Source organism: Diceros bicornis, chromosome 9 (assembly GCF_020826845.1).
Source record: "Diceros bicornis minor isolate mBicDic1 chromosome 9, mDicBic1.mat.cur, whole genome shotgun sequence".
NCBI classification, from domain to species: Eukaryota; Metazoa; Chordata; class Mammalia; order Perissodactyla; family Rhinocerotidae; genus Diceros; species Diceros bicornis.
Window position 1 is genome coordinate 66,134,821 of NC_080748.1, and position 14,059 is coordinate 66,148,879.

The 14,059-nt window shown below is 36.0% G+C and overlaps 1 long non-coding RNA gene across 1 annotated transcript; it reads right to left on the bottom strand.

Annotated features, from left to right (window-relative positions):
• Positions 1–1,726: 1,726 nt before the first annotated feature.
• On the bottom strand, positions 1,727–13,522 carry LOC131409967 (uncharacterized). Its single transcript, XR_009221097.1, has 3 exons — positions 13,440–13,522; positions 11,745–11,882; positions 1,727–2,032 (listed from the first exon to the last, which is right to left on the bottom strand). It is a non-coding gene; the product is annotated as an uncharacterized LOC131409967 (long non-coding RNA).
• Between the last annotated feature and the right edge of the window lie 537 nt (positions 13,523–14,059).

Sequence of the window (14,059 nt, forward strand, 5' to 3'; positions counted from 1 at the left end):
TCCTATATGTCTTTTTACCAAAATGTATTTATTGATGAAATTTTCTCCTATTTTCTTTATTTTTCTTTCTCTTTTGAATGTGTACACACACACATATGCAAACATATTTTTTCTTGAATTATCTGAGAGTTGGTTACATCATATTGGGTATTAACTAAAAACAAGGAAATTTATACAACAAAAATTAACATTGATATGATTCTTTAATTTTCATCTTAATTCTGGTTTGTTAATTTATCCAATAACAAATAATGCCCTTAAGGTATTTTCCCCTCTCCAACACAGGATTAATTCCATGATCATAAACTGCATTTGGTTGTCATAGTTTCTTATTCTCTTTTAATCTGAAACAATTCCTCACGTTTAGAGTTTGCATTTCAGGTTAGAATATTACATAAGTAGTTTGTATCCTTTTCAAGTTCCATCTGTTTTTCATTCTTGATTTTAAGTTTGATCACCTGATCAAGGTGTTCTCTGGTTTCTCCACTGTATGTTCTTGCAAAAGGCAAGCAATCTGTGGGAAGACATTTAAGACAATGAAAATATTCTGCTCCTCACACCTTCTGTCCACCCTTCCCACTGATTTAGCATCCATGGATTATTCTTGCCTGGAGCAGTCTTGCTATGATGCTTGCAAAATGATGATTTCCACACTTCATATTTCTGTAAATTGATCAGTCACCATTCTTCTGTAAGGAAGATCCGTGCCTTCACCATCATGAATTTAAATATATCTATCTACCTATCATCTGTCTATCATCTATCTATCTATTAATCAATCTCTTTCCTTCTTTCTTCCTTCCTTTCTTACTTCCTTTCTTTCTTTTCTTCCTTTCTCTCTCTCTTTCATCTCCCTCCCTTCCTTCCTTCCTTCGTTCCTTCCTTCCTTCCTTCCTTCCTTCCTTCCTTCCTTCCTTCCTTCCTTCCTTCCTTCCTCTGTCTCTTTCTTTCTCTCTCTCCCTCCCTCCCTGCCTCCCTTTCTCTCTCTCTCTCTATTTCTTTCATTTAGAATTCATTAGTTTTCTTAAGTGTATTGTTCAAATCATCCCAAATTTGGCTAGAAGAGACCCTTCAACTTGGTTCCTGGGCCCTTTTCACATGCCCTACTAAAATTTTATCTTGTAAGAGGAGAACATTTTTACTCTCTGACATAATAAGATACTGTAGGCTCATCTAGTTCTTTCCTGGCCTAGCCCTTGAATGAGTCACTTCTCCAAGAAGCCCTAGTTTCTTTAGTTAGGGAATGAGATTGTAACCTAAAATTTGCACGCTCACTGTGCTTATGCTATCAAGTTGGCTTTGCCTCTAGGCTCTCTCAATGAATTATATATAGAAAGAATTTGCTCATATTTGTACTTCAAATTTCATTCTATACCCCATGTTTCCATGTATTTGATAATAAAAGGAGTAGAAGTGTCTCTGATATAAAGAATAGGTTCTTTGCCTTCAAACAGTCTGCATTTGTATCTCCCTTCTTCCACAATGACAATACAGGGTCTCAATAATATCATCACATTTACTTATTTGTTTATTCTTACCATTATCCCTACACAGTAATGGTGATTATTAAAGTGCTGAATGCAATTCTAGAAATTATTTTTGCCTGAAAAGAAGTAGCATTAAACGATCCACAAGGATATGTGTACACAGTAACCCAAATTCTTCCTTCACGTATTTCTGTGTGTATATACTGTTTTATAATAAATAAAATCTAATAAAACCAGAGGACATTTTAGATGAACTTTATTTGCCAGAAATAACAAAGAGTACATACTTTAAGAAATGAAATTATGTCTTAAAATGTTTGGCGCTGGCCTGGTGGCATAGGGGTTAAGTTCGTGCACTCCGCTACAGCGCCCCAGGGTTCTCCAGTTCTGATCCTGGGCGCACACCTACGCACCACTTGTCAGGCCATGCTGTGGCAGCATCCCATATAAAGTGGAGGAAGATGGGCACGGATGTTAGCTCAGGACCAGTCCTCCTCAGTAAAAAGAGGAGGATTGGCATGGATGTTAGCTCAGGGCTGATTTTCCTAAAAAAAAGAAATATAAAAACTGTGAATGCTACAGTTTTGTAGTATATTACTATTTCAGTTGCAACAAATATACTATGATATAGATATTCCTAAATTGATTTCTCACCAAATAGATAATAAAAGTAAATCTATAGAAATTATAAAAAGGCACAAAGTAAGAAACCTTGATTTGAAAAGTAAAGTTTACTGAAATGAAAAATTTACTAGAAGATTTCATCAGCAGTTGTGAGTAGATAGGAGAAAGAATCAGTACGTGAAGACAGGTCAGTTGAAATTAGCCACTCTGAGGAGCAGAAAGACAAGAATGAAGAAAAGTAAATACTTATGACAACATAATTTATCTCAAGGATGCAAAGTTGGTTTAATATAGGAAAATCAATCTAATACATCATATCAATAGAATAAAGAAAAATCATCTAATTATCTCAAAAGACACAGAAAAAGCATTTGCCAAAATCCGGCACCATTCCATGATAAAATACACTCAAACTAAGAATAGAAGGAAACATCCTCAACCTGGTAAATGACATTGATGAAATAACCACAGCTAGCATCGTGCTTAATGGTGAAAGACTGAGTTATCCTCCCTAAGAACAGGAACAAAATTAAGGTGTCCACTCTTTCCACTTCTATTCAACATCCTAACGGAAGTTATAGCCAAGGCAATTAGGCAATAAAATTAAATAAAAGGCATTCAGATTGGACAAGAAGAATTTAAAGTATTTCTGTTTGCAGATAGCATGTTCATGTATTTAGAAAATCCTAAGTATTCACTGTAAAACTATTAGAACAAGTTAAGGAGTTCAGCAAGATGTCAGCATGCAAAATCAACACGCAAAAATCAATTGTATCTCTATAAACTTGCAACAAAAAATCCAAAAATGAAATTGAGAAACAATTTCATTCAAAAAGAATAATATAGCATCAAAAAGAATATTTAAGAATAATTACAACAAAAGAAGTTCCAAATTTATACTTTGAAAACTATAAAACATTGTTGAAAGAAACTGAAGAAGATCCTAATAAATGGAAAAACATCTCATGTTCATGGATTGGAGTCCTCCCAACACTGATCTATAGATTCAGCCCAATCCCTATCAGAATCTTTGTTGACTTATTTGTAGAAATTGGCAAGCTGATTCTAAAATTCATATTAAGATGCAAGGGACCCCCCAAAAAAATCTCTTCTGCGTCAAAAAACAATCAGTAAAGTGAAAAGACAACCCATAGAATAGGATAAAATATTTGCAAATCCAGATATGTCATAAGGAACTTGTATCTAGAATATGTAAAGATCTCATACAATTCTGTAATTAAAATATAAATAACTAAATTAAAACATAGGCAAAGGATTTGAATAAACATTTTCCAAATAAGATGTACAAATGCCCAATAAACAAATGAAATATTGTTACTCATCTGGGAAATGCAAATTAATACCACAGTGAGATACCAGTTCACATTAACAAAAGTCAGATAACAAGTATCGGTGAACATGTGGAGAAATTGGAATTCTCATACACTGTTGGTGGGTTTGTAAAATGCTACAGACACTGTGGAAAACAGTCTGATAATTCCTCAAATGATTAAACATAGAGTTACCATAAATCCAGCAATTTCCACTCCTAGTTATATACCCAAGAGAATGAAACATATGTCCACATAGAAACTTATACATGAATATTTATAGCAGCATTATATATAGTAGCCAAGAGGTGAAAACAACTCAGAAGTCCATCAACAGACAACCAGCTTACAAAATGTGGCATATCCATACAATGGAATATTATTCAGCCATAAAAAGGAATGGGAGTATTGGTGTGTGCTACAACATGGATAAACCTTGAAAACATTATGCTAAGTGAAAGAAATCAGTTACAAAATATCACATATTATATGATTTCATTCATATGAAAGCTCAGAATAGGGAAATCTGTAGATTCAAAAAGTAGATTAGTGGTTGCTTTGGGCTCTGGGGTGATGGGGATGAGGTAATGGGGAGGGCAAGAGTTAAAAGGTACAGGGTTTTTATTTGAGGTGATAAAAATGTTCTAAAATGACTGTGGTGGTGGTTGTCATATCTATAAATATACTATAAAACATTCATGGGTGAATTAAATGGGTGAGTCGGATGATATGCTAATTATATCTCAATAAGTTGTTAACAAATATTTTTAAATGGACAAAGGACTCAAATTGACAATTCTCCAAAGATAATATACAAATGGCCAACAAGCACATAAAAAGATGCTAAACATCATTCATCCTCATAGAAATGCAAATCAAAAACAATGAGAAACAACTTGACACCTACTAGGATAACAAAAATCAAAAAAGTCAAATTATTGGCAAGAATATGGAGAAATTTGTACCCTCATACATAGCTGGTGGGAATGTAAAATGATACAGCTGCTGTGGAAAACAGTTTGGCAGTTCCTCAATAAGTTAAATGTATGATTACCATATGATCCAGCTGCTCCTCTCCTAGATACATAGCCAGAACAATAGAAGACAGGTATTCAATCCAAAATTTGCCCACAAATGTTCATAGCAGCATTATTCTAGTCACAAAAGTCAAAAGTTAGAAATAGCTGAAATGTCTATCACCCGATGAATGGATAAACAAAATATGATATATCCACACAACGGAATATTATTCATCCACAAATAACAAATGAAGTACTGATATGTGCAATGACAAGGATGGTCCTTGAAAACAGTATGCTATGTGAAAGAAGCCAGACAAGAGGCCACATAGTATTCCATTTATATGAAATATCCACAGTAGGCAAATACATGGAGACAGAAAGCAGGTTAGTCATTGCCCGAGTTTGGGAGGAGAGGAGAGGAGAATGGGTATGGGTATGGATTTTACTTCAAGGTAAAGAAAAATTCTGAAAGTAGATAACGGTGATGTTGTGAATGTCCTAAATGCCACTGAACTGTACACTTTAAAATGTTTAAAGTGGTGAATTTTATGTGCATTTTACCATAATAAAAAAAGTAATAAATAAATGGTTATTGTGAACATAGCATTACATAAAATTTTATCATTTTTATCTTATGAATTAAATGTGTTTTTCTAATATGCAAACCTGAACAAAATGATTTAGTTCATTGTTTTAACTGAATTTTTCTCCAAATGTATAACTTAGGTAATGAAGGATCTCTCGTGTTGGAGTTTTCTCCTTCATTTGTTCAAATCTGTTCATATTTTCAAAAAGAGAACAATTGTACCTGTTTGTCTTTGGCTAAATCATTGTCTGGCTTATTTAACATGAAGATTTTTATTTAGATTTGCACCTTTCTCATATTTGTTAAGGTGAGATAGCGCAGTGTTTTATCCATTCCAATAGAATTGAAATAAAGGCATAGGATGATTTCCAGTGCCAGGCTGCTAAATATTCTTTGTCTGACTTTGACTTATGTTTAAGGTGAATGTAAGTTGTTGGTAGTGTTTTCTAGTATGTATGTCAAGTGCACCTCAAAGATTAAATTAAAACAGAAGGATAATATTACTGGTTTGTGAGGCAGAACCATTTAAACTAGTCCCGTTAGGATAATGATCTGTGAAAATGGGATAGTGTCTATGTTATGTGAATGATATTAAATCATAACAACAACGAATTTGAGGCATGTAAAAGTTCAGCTTTGGAGAGTGGTGTCAGCAAGATGGTGAACTAGGAAGCTTCAGGCCCCTTTTCTCTCCCTTAGGACCAAGTTAGCAACAATATAATGACCAGAATACCTTTGTGAGAACTCTAGAGAACAATTGAGAAGCTACAGCACCCAGACCAATGTAAAACCAAGAAAGGATTCCAGCAAAAGGAGTAGGAAAATTTGTGGCATTTTGTGCACACTTCCATGCCCCTCGCCCGTCTGACTCAGTGTGGTGATACCAGGAGGAGACCTCCCACACTGCGAATCCTCCCTTGGAGCAGAAACAAAAGGGTTTCTGAGTTTCATGAGCCCAGCGTTCTGGCTAATCTGGGGGCTGCCTGAAGGACTGGAATCTTCATTGCCTGACCCAGAGCCCCGACAGGGCTGGTGGAATTGTTTTGAAGCCCCTGAAAACAGACTCATTCACTGCAGCATGTTAGAGCTTCAGTCCCGTGGGCAGATGCCCAAATTATACTCAAATTTAATATATAGATGCAATGCAATTATCTGCAAAGCACCAACAGGTTTTTCTTTTTTTAGATGAGATTTAACAAGCTGGTTCTGCATTTTATGGGGAAAATCAGAAAAAGTCCTTAAACATTATAAATGAACTAGCCATACCAGATATCAAGTCCTGTTATAAAGCAATAATAATGAAGACTGTGATATTGGTACGAGAGAAAACAGAGGGATACAAATGAAAGCCCAGAAACCACATATACATACATACATTTGTTGTAAGACATAAGTGGCGACACTGAAGAGCAGCGGGTAAATTTTGAGCTATTTAATAAATGCTTCTGGAAATTAATGTCAGTTTGGATCTACCTTCCCAGGCTAATGCTGTGCGATATATTTTCTGTAATCGCTTTCCCTATACATTCCAGGCTGGGTTAGAAAGGATCTATGTGCAATTTTGAAGTCAGAAGTAAGGCAGAAGCAATTATTCATGAGATGTCATGGCAATCAGATATGATGGCTTCACGAGGTACCGTGACTTCATCAGACGGGACATCTTTAAAAGGTGAATTGTCTCTGCAGAACTCTCCCCGAGCTCCTGCCTCACAGCCCTATGTAGGGAAACAGATGCAGGCTGCTTTTCAAACTCGCCCACAAGTTTCAGCTGCTCCCCTGGCTCCTGCGTGTCAGGTTGAGGTGTTAGTGACTGATTCTCCCATCTTCCTGTTCTCCTTTGCTAGATCTCCACTCACCCAGATTCTGACATATTCCATTACACTTAGTCCCTAATTTCTTTTGTTGAACCCTTCATGCCTGTAATACTTATAATGCCTGTAGTTTCCTGACCAAATCCAGACTGATAAAATGTTTTTTAATTGCTTTTTCATTATGTACAATTATAATAATTCAACGTGTATTATAGACTTAAATATACAAAGCAAACCTTAAATTTATAAAAGAAAATGTGAGACTATATTTTAGAATTTAAAACAGGTAATATATTTCAAAATGACAGAGAAGAATAACACCTAAAGATTATAAAATGTGACAAATTGAAATATCTAATGCCTGAGCTTCAAAAATACAACATTAAAGTAAAGAGAGAATTAGAGTCCTGAATTTATAGAGAGCAAGAAAAAGAAACCAACCCCAGTAGAAAAATGGGCAAAGGTGAGAAAAACAGGAATTTCAGCAAAGAGGAAAACTGAATGATCAATGAATATGTGAAGTGTGTTATATATCACTATTTTTTATGGAAATGCAAATTAAGCCCACAAAGAAATAACATATTATACTGACCTGAGTGGCAATGACCAAAAAAAAGGAAAAGAAAAAATGAAACATTGACCATATTGAGTGTTGATAAACATTTGCGCCAATGGTGAGGGTATAAATAAGTGCAGTTCATTAAAAAACAACTTGGCATTATTTAGCACATTTTTAAAAGCATATTCTCCATGGCCTCATAAATGAACGTGTGTGTGTGTGTGTGTGTGTGTAATATGCATATATGTATATACACATACATATATATACACATATGTATGTGAATATATATATTATGATCTCTTTCAATAGTTTCATTTTCTCCTTTTAAAAAAATGGTTACGTGTCATTTCTGTAAAGTTGTTGAGGTCAAGAAGTGTTGACAAGTTAGACAGGGATCTATTGTGGAGACCTTACGTCCTGGTTTCCTGGAAAGCCTCAATTTATGATTGTTGGTATTCCTAATAATTAATGGAAACTTTCATTCTCAAAATCTTTCGTGGTGGACATTCTCCAAATACTTGCTGAATGTCTAAATTTCATTCTTAAAGTTCTTAGGCAAATGTTTATTTTAATTCTTAGTGATTATTTTCATAGTCAGGGACAGCATACCTTTACGTGTATGTGTGGTTGACTGATATGATTTAAGTAGGAAAATAAGAACAACACTGCTAGAACTGTGTTCAGAGAGAAAGATGGATGTTTCATCTCCCAAGAAAATTATTTGCTCTTTCATAAACCAAAAATTTCCCTTTAAATAAAATACACATAGTTTTATATGATAAAACTGTGCTACAAAATTATATTTCAATGTCTGCGCTTAGGATATGCTGTGTTTAAAAGATTCACAAAGGAGGATTTTGGTATGTAAGACAAGAATCTAGCATAAAAGTTCTGGAAATACAGGTTTAAGAAAACAAAAAATATTATTATTTTATAAAAAACTTGTTTATTATCTACAAATTCCCATGGATTTGTGGCTGGGAGTACAGATAATTGAAAGTAGGTGCTGTGATATTGAAAGTTAACTAGTCAAAAAATTAAGAGGTACGATAGGAACTGTGTAACTGTGTGTTGCTAGTTTGTGGGTTATTGGTACAGTCTGGATCATGAAGGAGAAATTGCAGAGGGAAAAGTGAAAGAGATACAGCAGCTGGAGCTGAGATCTTACGTCCACAAAGTAAAGTAGTTATTTCTACTCCAATAAGCCAAGCACTTATATACAAGCAGCTTCAGGATTTATTTAATACAAACCTACATTAAACTAGATATTGAAGAGCCAACATGGACAGATATTGTACTATTCTGGAACTTTAAAAGATACAGTTATTTGTAAGCACAACTAGAAAAGTCCTCTGGCAGATTCCAAGAGCTTAATTCTACCTGTAAAAATTAAGCTGGCTGGAAAACTAGACAAGCTTGTCCGGAGAGTGCTCCAGATTACTAGGAGATTGGAAGAGATTTATTAAAACAGAAGCACCGGTGGATGGTGCCCAAGTGAACTGTGCTGTCTGCCAAGAAGACAGAGGACTTTCCCCAGGAGCTGTGGACTCCAGGACCTCAGTGAAGGATTTTCACCCAAGGTCGGGGCTGAGTTGTAATAAAAAGGTGGATCTGTGGTACAAACGCAGAATCCATTACATGCGTGTAGGAGTAAAATTGAAATGTGAGAGATCTGGGAGCCAAGGAGGACAACTGAAGGTCAAGATGTGCACACTGAAGACCAAGAATTAAGGAAAATGAAGCCCAAGTCTGAAATCAGATTAGTCAAGAAAGAGAACATGTAAATGTTAGCTGGTAAGAAAGAGATCTACAAAGACAATATGGATGCAATAGCCAAGATTACTGCTAGAAGCCTGCCTAGTCTAATAAAAGCTTATTTCTTCACAGCAAAAGGACAATGAAAATAAAATGGATCCTGACACTTTCTTTTTATAAAAGATGGAACTAAGTTTTGGAAGCCAGAATTTATTTAGAAGAAGATTAATAACTATTAAGTGATTAGCCAAATGTCCAGCATGTTTCTTTTGAATCTTGGTTCAAATAGAATTTTCTTTATTGTCTTATTAACTTAGATGATCTAAATTAAATTAATATTCATAGTCAATTTTTCAAAAGAGCCTGGAGTGTGATTACCTCTGAAATACTAAATGAGCACTACTCCCACCTGATACCACTTGATATTGACCAGTTAGTTACAAGTATATTTTAATGAACTATCTTATTTTCTCTAATACAAGCTGCCATTAACTGCAAGATACTCCATTATTTTATGTGACACTAACTAATAGAAAACACTACAGATACAATTATGTAAACAATTCTGACCACATTGCATTTGTTTTTTACACTTATAGAAAGAACTCATTCAAGTTTATTTAGACCTAGGTATTTATTATGTATTATTCTTGTGTCTACATAAGGAAGTAAAATATAAATTAAATAGATCAAGGTATGTCTGAAATTTCTTTTCACTCTGGGTCATCAATATTCATATTTCTCCATAAAATATCACCTTCTGGGACATCAAGAGAATTGGTTTGCCACATTTCTTAACATAGCACTTCATATTGTCTCCAGGTTTTCTTCCCAGCGCTAACAGAGACCTTAGAAGTTTTATTCTATGCACACACAATGACAAGTTCCATCTGTTGCCTGGCCCTCAGAGATTACAAATGAGCCTGGTTGCCCACATACTTGACTGGTAAATTGGGGAGTAACGAACTAGAGATTCTTGTTTCAATAACTTTCTGTTTCTCGTAGCTTCCTGCCTGCAGGTAACACAGATTCCCCTCTATTCTTCATGAGAAAGTTTTATAGGGATGGGGACCACAAAGTGGGAGCCCTACAGTGGAGTTGGTGTGTGATGACAGATGCTTGCCCACAGATATATGTGGTCTGCTAAATTGATCTTCATATGCATGTTTATTTCCTACTGGTTTTAAAATCTGATCAAGGAGAATATTATCCTTTAATACAGATGAGAGTAAATAAAATGTATGCACTACTTTGAGTGTTTTACAAAGCCATTGCCAGCAGGGTATTTGGATGCTGTTTTAAAAAGAGGAGGATGGGCTACATAGAGCGGAGAGATTATTAGATGGCTGGTATAAAACTCTGAATTAGATGGTTTTTAAAGTTTCTAGTAACAGTGATGTTATTTGAATGGAAATTCATTCCAAGTGGTCAAACTTTTAATTCGTAGACTCTTATCCAGTTCTTTAAACATAAGATCTTTAACTACCATTTATTGTTAGACATTTGGGAATAAAACTTCAAGCAAAATAGACTTAGAAACAGTCTCCTTTCTAAAGGAAAACACAGACAGTTAAGCAATAGACTTAAAATGTGGTAAATTCTGTTATAATAGTAATAGGTTGCCAAGGGACCTTATACTACTATAGCGATATTGCTCTGTCTCCAAATGCACATGTATAAGAAATGTCATTTTATTTGCTATAATTAATTCAAGTTTTCCTACAAGCACTCAATGCCTCCAGGCCCTTAGGAAACGGTGTCTCGTTAATTTTAGGTGTATTCTGCTCTGGGTTTATACTCTGACACAATCCTTCAGTCAAAGAATATTTCTTGGGTTTCTATAATGAGTACTATTATGGTTCTTGCACCTTCCATAGCCCAAAGACATTTCAGGACATAAGCCATCTTGAGTGTTGGTCTTAGTTGGACAATAACAGAGAACAAATTCTAGGTTTTGAGAGCTAGGAATCCAACACTCCTCTCTTGTTTCTCTCTTCCTAGTGTAATTTTTTCATATAATTACTGACGGGGCCCACTCTCTTCCTTCTACTCTTTCTAATGTAATCCTTTTTACTGAAAACCTATTCTTTCTCAATGGTTTTAATATTTTGAAGACAAAATCCCAGAAGTCCGGCTGACTTGTTCTACTTGTTTTTTCCCCTGGCAGACAACGCCCCTGAGGCAGAAAGGCATGAGACTTGCTATTCCAAGAATTATGGAGATAGAGAAAGAAGAAAATGTGATTAGGCAGGAAAAAAAAAAGCTTCCCAAATTATATCTAAAAATATTGTCTAGCCACACCAGTCTAGAGATCGTCAGGAAAGATTATATTTAATCTAATAACTGAAGTAGACAGGCAAAAATTGTTTGAGACAGAGGAAAGTTGCTTGTTGGAGAATCCGCAGGCTGGAGAAGACATTTTTTGCTTGTAACTGAGAGGTTTTCAATATAACCATAGCTTAGAATTTGAGAGGAGATAAGAGTTAGGGATGGAGAAAAGTGAGACAGGCAAGATAAACAGGCTATGACTTCCATATGACCGTATTAAGCAGTGGAAGCCAGGTACCTGAGGGTTACTGTAGATATTCAAGAAGAACATATTTTCCTTCGACCTTGGTCCCAAAGCAGACATAGATGAATCTTGTCAATTTGCTCTTTTCTTGTTTAACTTGAGGGGTGACTCGGGTTTTGAGGATTTTGTGAGCTTGTTTTGCAGAAGAAAGAAAATAGCTTCAGGGAGCTTGTGATCACCAGATTGGATGGCCGGCCCTCAGGAGCCATAGAAGCCGGGAAGTCAGATTGCCCAGGGCCTTATTGGGAGTGACCTCTTTGTTTCTCCGAAGCTCCTACTGCCAAGCCCCTTAGCTCTATACACCCTGCCCCCCCTCCAGCTTTTTGTTCTTGGGGAGGCGGATTTGAGTGAACCCAGGCTCCCACCTACTCGTTTTAGCTAATTTGAATAAATCTTTCTCCATTTCTAAGCACCGATGTCTCAGTGTTTGGCTTGCTGTGCACTGGGCGCACGAACTCGAGATTAAGGGGTTCAGTATCACAATTTTAATTTTATTTTAAGGGAAATAGGAAGTTTTGAAAATATTTAAAGCAAGAAAAGGACAAAGTTGATTTGCATTTTAAAAATGTCTCACTCTGGCTTCAAGCCAGAGGGAAAATCCTCATACCACTCAGTTCTAAATGCTTCTTTTCTCCCACAGATTTTATTGGACTAGTAAACTTTCCATCTGCTATTTATTTTATAATATCTATTGCAATTCAACTGTAAAATTATATATCTTAGCATAATATTTTTGGATATTAAGCCATTTTTTTTCTATCCTCAATAATTTCTGGTTATACTTGTTCCAGAGTTTTCATATCAAAGAACATGCTGGCTAAATTGTGACTATGGTTTATTCCACAGTGGAGAAAAGATATTCTATCCATTATTATTTCATCATGAGAATTTCAAGCATGGATATGAATATTTTTAATAAAATTAATCATAGAATCCTTGATTTTAATCAAAAACAACTTTAAGAATGTATCTTTTTGTTTTATTTAAGGACTAACATATTACTTTTAAAGAGGAACATTAAATCTCTCACTCTCTCTCTCTTTTTTTTTTTTTGCTGAGGAAGATTAGCCCTGAGCTAACATCTGTTGCCAATCTTCCTCTATTTTGTATGTGACTTGCCACCACAGCATGGCCACCGACAAGTGGTATAGATTTGGGCCTGGGAACTAAACCTGGGCTGCTGAAGCGGAGCATGCTGAACTTAACCACTAGGCCATGAGGGCTGGCCCCTAAAAATCTCCTTTTTGTCTATCTTTTAATTGTAATAGCTGTCCCTGTAAGGAAACACGTCTATGCTTCTGCTGTCAAACTTAATTCAAGTCTACTTGCCTTTGTTCCTACTCCTTTGTGTGTAATTTAGCAGTAACCATACAGCAACTACTCCTGAGTATTGATAGGTAACTGAAGGCTGGTTATAACGGTTCCTTTGAAAGAGCATTTATAGGCATCTAAACATATCTTCTTGATCTTACTTTTTTAGGCCTGAAGAAAATGTTCCAGGTTTTCTTAAGTTCCTGCAAAGTCTAAAGTCCTGATATTATTGGCTCCCTACTCTCAACCCTTAAGTCTCTAATCTCATGTGCCTTTCTCATTCAGCACCTCTTGACATCCACCCTCCCAGAATCTCCCAGATATTTTAGAAAATGCCCTTCACCCCCCGCACTCCTGGCTCAGGGCTATTGAAATTACTGTTCCTCTGGCTGTAGGCAATGCTTGTCTTCAAATGTCCACACAGCTTGTTCCCTGACTTTCTTCAAGTCTTTGCTCCAAAGCTCCTTTCTCAGTGAGTGTTATGAGAGGTTCGGGGATTCAATCGGAGACGTAAAAGACACTTTCCACTCCAAACAAATGGACTGAAGGTATATTTTATTATATAGAGGATAGTAAAGGTGACAGTCTGCAAACAGATCCAAATAGGTCAAATATTAAGAGGGAAAAAACATCAGCCCGACTGGAAAGGGAAAACACCCACATCGGCTGAAGAGAAATGACACAAATCAACCGGAAAGAGAAACACCAGGTTGACCGAAAAGAGAGCACATCAAATCACTTACTACACATCAAATCAATTACTTCACATCAAATCAGTTACTCACAACATCCACGCCCCACTGCCGGGAGAGCCCTGTCAATCGACGCGGCTGGGCAAGGATCACACGTCCTGGGCAAGGTGTCCCTTCCACAGGTGGAACTCTCACCAGGGCTCAGTTTCCAGCAGTTGTTATACCATCAATAATTTTCAGAGTAAGCAATTACAGAGTTTGCAGAGCAAGCATTTAGTATTTCCATGCACAAATGGTTATCAGTGG